The sequence below is a fragment of the Euprymna scolopes genome, chromosome 36, assembly GCF_053919585.1.
Source record: "Euprymna scolopes isolate OS-2025 chromosome 36, ASM5391958v1, whole genome shotgun sequence".
Classification (NCBI taxonomy): Eukaryota; Metazoa; Mollusca; class Cephalopoda; order Sepiida; family Sepiolidae; genus Euprymna; species Euprymna scolopes.
The window spans coordinates 69699197-69706555 of record NC_136517.1 but is presented as its reverse complement, the minus strand read 5'-3'; positions in this window follow the sequence as shown (position 1 = coordinate 69706555).

Below are 7359 nucleotides of genomic sequence, written 5' to 3'. Positions count from 1 at the left end.
CACAGGGAAATGAAATGGAACAACCGATGTATCGGTGGTTACTCCCTTATGTCAGTAATAGCACAAAATGGGTCACTACCAACATTAGAAGTGTTAGTAAATGATATGCAAGTAAGAGCCCTCGTCGATACTGGCTGTACTGGCGCACTAATTCGATCAGGTCTTTCAAGTGAGTATAGGAGCACAAGTACTATAAGAGCAGTAGATGGACATTAGATTGCATGTAGAGGAATTAGTACTGGAACATTGGAAATATGTGGACGACTGCTGAGGGCCGAGGCAATTGTGCTGGTAAAATGATTGACAGTGTTGATATCATAGTGGGGTGGATATTTTCCAACAACTTGGAGGAGTTATTGTTGATGAAAATGGCAATATGGAGATTAGAGGAGAAGATTGTGCACCAAGTGTACACCTAAACCAAGAGAAAAAGGAAAAAGTCCAATGTGAAGTGATAGACAAGGACTTCAGTGCAAAACTTGATGGAATGAGATGGAATGTCGAATGGAAGTGGACTTCAGAACTTCCAACATTAAAGAACAATGTTGATCGTTATTATACAAAGCTAACTGAAGAACAAAATGGTGACTTTGATAATGAAGTTAAACATTGGCAGAAGGAATCCTTGTATCTTGAGATCAAGATGTAAAGATGGGAGTCCTTTTCAATAATGGCAGTGATACAACTACGAAGAACAAAATCAGTTTTCGATTATTGAGAACTAAATAAGTAAATTGCGTGTCATTCTGGTGGAGACGCAATTCATGTCTGTGGAGAAACTATGAGGAAGTGGAAGCAGATGACAATGGCAACAAAGATCGTGGATTTGAAATCCGCTTATTTGTGTTTGGTCAAATATGAAGGAAAGACCTACTGTCTCACTAGATTGGGTTAAATGTTGCCCCCAAAATCATGGCAAAAATTTTGAAAACTGTTCTCAATAAAGAGGACCTCATCAGGAAGAACACAGATGACAGTTTGGTTATTGAAACGGGTGCTTGCATCGAAACTTGTGTGTTATTGAAGGGAAGAACAGCGTTGGGTCCTCGGCTAAATACAGACAGTGCAGGAAGATTGATATTTACAAGAGAAAATAACCTGCCAAAAAATGAGCAGGCATGAACTGTTTTCTGCCTGTGGAAAACTGGTGGGCCACTACCCAATATCTGAATGGCTTAGAATCACTTGCAGCTATTTAAAAAGAAGAGCAGATGGAATTGATTGGAAAGATATGGTGGATAGCAGAACAATCAGCATGTTATGAGAAGTTGTGGAAGAGTTGTACAAAGAGACCCGGTTCGAGGGAAGTGGCATACGTGTGATTTGTGTTGCTCGGTGCTTATACTGATAACTATAATGTTATCGAGTTAGGCTGTCTCTAATTCCAGCGAGCTCAGCAATGTATCCATTACTTGTTGAAAAATATTCTATGCAACCATTATCCCAATTGGTAATTTGTACAAAGGTTTTTGACTATTTATACAAAGTAGCTTTCAGCACTCATCGTCTTTGAATAAGTCTGTAAATATGGATGAGGACAAAATTTTTAAAAGTCCATGTGATGTGGAATAAGTGTCCTGTTAGTAGAGAATAAAGAAGAGTTCATATAATAAAGGATATGATGAATGATTAAATTATTAAATTTGTGACAAACTTGTAAGATCAGACAGAAGGAGTGGAGAAAACAAAAGAAATGGCCGCCTTTTTATATGCTTGACCAATATCCAAATGAGACGTTTCTGGTTGGATATTGTGGGGAAAATGTACAAACACCCTCGTGTCTGTCTGTCCTGTGAGTCGCCCGCGTCGAGAAAGAAAGAGTTCATCATGGCGGCCATGACGCTTTGTAGTAAACGAAGTCTCGTGAGGTCATGTGCGCTTGCCCTATAAAAACAGGTCACTTGTCGGTGGGAAAGGATTGAAAAAATCATTTGACGTTTGAGAAGCGGCAAAATCAGTTCGGAGAATTTGTGTGATTTTTGCCTGTTGATCGACTGCAGATATAAAAGAAGAGCCTGATTTTTCAGAAGGGCTGGGATTGTGTGAGTCTACTGAAGTGACAAGTTGTGTCAACTATGCATCGTGTTTTCCAATTGGGAGGTTTTTGATAGCAGAACCTACAGTGTTGGAAGTGTGGCATCGTTGCCGTTTGAATTTTGTTTCACCACATGAGGTTTTTGAAAGAACAATAAAAGTACATATGCATACGAATGTGTGTGCATACACAAACTGTTTATATGTAGGCATTTGTATGTGTCACATGTTGGATGTATAGGTCTTCTTGTCAAAGTCAAACCTAGGGAAAACAGAACGACCTTTGTATCGTCTAAATCATCATTTTATTTTCAGTAAAATTATCGATAGCGCTTCAAATAGCATTTTGTGAAAACGTATTTTTTATCTTTAACATTTTGACCTCCATTTGATAATTCGTATATTTTCTGTTGTTGTTCTTGAAGAAACATTTTCTCACATTTTTTTCATTTGCTTCAATAGTTTTTCTTGAAACTTCTGTTCTAGACCAAGCTTTACTATTTCCATTTTCTTCTGATATTTCATTTGCCCTATTTTCCTTGTTGGAATTGCGCTTCTAATCAAAAGTGTTGTTTTTGTTCGTACGTAATCGTATCCAATGTGGTACTTTTACATTTCTCGATTTCCGTCACTTAAAATAAGCTGCACACTTTTTCATGTTTTTAACGATTATAACATTTCCCGCTGGAAAATAAATGAGTAAACTCATTCAAACTTATTTACGTTGTCTTAATTAATTTTTTTAAAAACTGAATCGACAGATACCTGTATTGTTTTTTTTTTTTTTTTTTTTTTTTTTGTTTTTTTTGCGTGATTGAACGAATCAAAACAACCTTGTTGGTGAATTATTTTAAAGAACAAAAACTTATTTTTTTAATCCTATTTTCTGACGTTGGAGCCTGTCGTATTGTGCCAATGTGCCACTGCCCCCTTTTTGTAACCAAACACGAATATGCTGGTCAGGAGAGACAGATATGTGACTGGCAACCCTTAACATGTCAAGATCACATATGCTAAAAATAGCAACGACTTTTTTCAAGAACAAAAATATACATAAAAACTTCATTTTTCACAAACTTAGCAAAAACAATGGACTTTAATTTTGAACAGAAATTAATAATAGCAATCTGTTTGTTTATTGAACCAATTTATGTCACCGGAATGTTTTTCAATTCAACGACTTTCTTAGCAAATCTCCAGCTACCAGCTTTAGTAGCCGTCGACGTCTACTCATTTCGAGTATCCTCTGACGTCCAGCTACCTATTCCAGTGCCCACTGACGTCGTCACCAGTTCCAGTGCTCGTTAACATTTAATACCTTGTCGACGTTCGGCTACCAGTTTCCAACATCGGATCTTATCTATACGACCCGGACCAGCATGAGGCACGTTATTCAACCTCAGAGAAGCACAAATTTCAACCCTAACCCGACGTCCGTTCTTGTTCCCAACGTCCTGATTCATACGATTTACCATTTTCTCTTGGTAAATAAAACAACGTCTTTAACTGATCATCTGTGTTTGTCATTTTTTTTTTTTTTGCTATTGCCTTGTGCCTACTACTACAGTCGATTGGTATCTTCACCTTTCGACCTCCTGAAACAAGCCTCTTAAAATTTCACTTTGCAACCCCGTCGGTATTTCCCGGTCGGATCGTCCCAGCAATAAACTAACTTCTCTCCAAAAAGGAAAGCAAAGCCTAAGATCATGGACTTCTTAAGACTGCCCAGATCAATACCTAAGCCCAACAAATAAAACACTATCGAGTTGGCATAGTCTCTGTCAGATTGTTGATGGTGGATCCTTACCTGGAATATCATAGCCAAACTGATGCTTACACTGCCGTTCACTAACTGATTAACTATTTCTAATGTACCCTCTCTCCTATGTGCAGTACTTGATCAATCAATCAGACCATTTTGTAAATTAGTACCAAAACAAACATTGATGCTAATGAAATCTTCTATTAAAGATTGCAAAACAGGCGCCACGTGAATGTTGCTTTTTGATTCTCTCTTATTCTATGAAAACATAAAGTACATCATTAGTTTATTGCTTCACTAACTTGACGGATGATTCCGATGAAAAAAAAAAATAACCGTGAAGTGGGTTGAAAACATTGCACTGAGATATTTGACATTACGAAAACATTTCCTCTTCTTGGGATTAATATTCAAATAAAACCATTCATTAATGACTCATTTGGAAAAAGAAACTTTGCTCTTCATTTTTTTTTTGTTGATCTGTAAATTGGCCAGATAAAGATGGCCGCTGTTGTTAAATGAATTGTTATTGTATCATGGGAAACATAATTCACTTTCTACATTTGGCTTTCGTTATTGTTCACCAAAATTAATTGTGCTCTGCTATTTTCTTATCAATAGCTCTAAGACATCAATGACACACACACACACTATATATATATATATATGTATATATATATATATATATATATATATATATATATATATATATATATATATATATATATATATAGTATCATGTAAACCATAGTTATTCGACTTTTATTTACAAACAAGAAAACAAAAAGAGAGCAGATATCATAATACAACATGAAACTTTATATGCAAAAAATAGAGTTAAATAAGGTTTCCTTTTGAAATATTCCGAGTGAAAAGCAAATTTGTATAAGTTAAATGGATGTTGGATGCATTTTAGTTTTTTTAATCTGACTTGAAATTTTATAAACTAATGAAGCCTCCTCATGTACATCATGAAAATATGTGTTCCTGAAATGGGCAGAAACATTTGTGTGCAAATAAGTATTTTGAAGGAAACATGAAATATTTTCTCTGAATAATTAAGATTTACATGATTTCAAATAAGTAGCTCTAGTTGTAAACTATTGAGCTAGTACATAAACCTTTATGTTAAAAGGATAAACAAAAAACGCCTGCTCGAATTGTGTAAAATTGCAATTAAAAAAATCACCAAAAATTGCCTTCTGATAGTATTTCCCTATTTCATTAAGAGATAATGTTTCTCTTTAAAAATTATTACCTTGAAATGTTGAGAACGTTATATTTTTCAGAATCCCTTCCTTCTCCCAACTGATCGATAATTATTTTAGATAACTGAGTTTATGTTTAAATTAATAAGTTTGAAAGTTAATTCTTTGTAGCTTTATATTTAATTTATTTATTTTGATAAAACATGAACTTAGAGTCAAACGGACTCCTGACTTTTGGTAATTTAAAAACGCTAATATAAATACAATATTGGTCATCGACCAATTTTTTTTCTCCATGAAATATTTGCTTGATTTATTAAGAATGTTGTAGTAAAAAAAGATTTAATTTATTATTATTATTATTATTATTATTATTATTATTATTATTATTATTATTACTATTATTATTATAATGAATGTTCGCAAAATTGACAATGCAAAATGTGTTTGTTTTGGGTTAAGAGCAGCTAGTTTCTCTACTTTAAAAGTAACAGGTATTTTGGAATATAAACAACAAAACGGAAAATACTAACACAAAAACAAACAAATATATAACAAATAAATATTACCAAAAGTAAGATGAGTTACTCTTCTACCTACTTGGATAAGTTTTTATGTTTTAACTTATTTTAAAGCGTTTATTTAGTTTGAAACAAAAGTAGTGGTCTTAAGTATATGTCCTACAGTGGAAAGCCCACTTGAGCTAGTATGGCCCTTTTTATGACTATCTTAAAGAGTTATCCTGACTGCTTTGCAAGATGATAAAATTGTCTTGCTAGGGGATTTAATTCGAGGGTTTTGATGTGAAGTATGAATAAGACTAGGTTGTGTTTACTGCAAATGTGTTCGGAGGTCGGTTTAGTGATAACTAACACGTGTTTCTACCTGAAACCAAAGTATAAGAACACATGGATGCATTCACGGTCATCAAAACAGTGAAATTTCATCGATTACGTCATCATCTGTAATTGCAACCTGCAAGTTTCAAGTCAAAATGAAATACAGAGTGCTAGACGGATCATCGTCTGCTGTATGCTAACATGTGGTTTGTAATTAGATTAAAGGGGTAATTCGGTGATGTCAAATGTTCTTGTAGAATAAATATTGTAAAGATGAAGGATGAGAAAAACTGTAGAGCAGATGTCGTTTGATAATTCATGGAAGTTTTTTAAGAAATGTGTTTATAGAATGGTATTAGAAAGCACCAGGTCTGGCTTGATAACAATAATACTCACATCACACGACTGCAACAGAAAAAGCATGAACTTCATCAAAAACAGATTGCTAGCGACTGTCATCTCAGAATCTGAGTCTGCAGAACAATCATACCATGAAATCAGAGTTGCAGAGAGAACGCAAACAGATGAAGAATGAATGGTGGTGATGGAACACTCGTGATAGTCAGCTGCTGCTGATGTTAAGGAGAATAAAACAATGTATGACATGATCTATGATCCTAGCCATACTTTTGTAATCCCATTAAAATCCAAGGATCCAAGCAAACTATTTGATAAATGGACTAAACAATAAAACTGATCACTATTCACTGATTTATTCACGAATCCGTCGATAGTCAGTACTAATGAGAACTTGCTGAAATTAATTCTGTCGCTGCCATCAACGAAGTGGAGAAGCCTACATATGGCAGTTAAGATTATATGTGTGTGTATTCGTCTTCGGCTATGTTTGAAGACCAATCGCATTGCAAATTAAAGAGTTGATTGATAACATCTATTAATAGTTTGTTTACCAAGATGGCATGACTTTTTGTACAAGGGCAAATGGAGGAAAGATGACTGTAACAATTATCTCTTTGGAATAAAATAGGAAAGGTATTTTCCAGCATTCTGTTGAATTGTCTAAATACCTACTTTGTGCTTTCTGAGAGTCACTGTAGCTTTAGGGATACTACTGATATGATTTTATGGTATGCCAAATGCAGGAAACGCAGATTGAATATCATCTAGATTTATATTAGATCTTTGTTGATCTGACAACAGCATTTGATTAATAATAATAGTAATCGGGATGCGCTGTGGAAGATATTGAGTAAGTTGAAATATCCAGCTGACTTTGTTAGAATCATTTGTGAGCTGCACATGTCAGCTGCAATAATTGCATCTCTAAAGCAGGTGACAATCGTGTTAACCTACTTTGTTTGGTTTGCCATCTATTTTACGTTGGATTTCAATAACTTTGACAAAGGTGTGTATCTTTGCTTTTGCACAGCAGGTCGACTGTATAAAAGCATTTTAAAACTTTAGCAAATTCATTCTAAACTTTTTGTTCAAAACTTTCTGTATGCAAGCGACATAGATTTTGTAGCTGACTTGCAGAATGATATGCAGGATATAA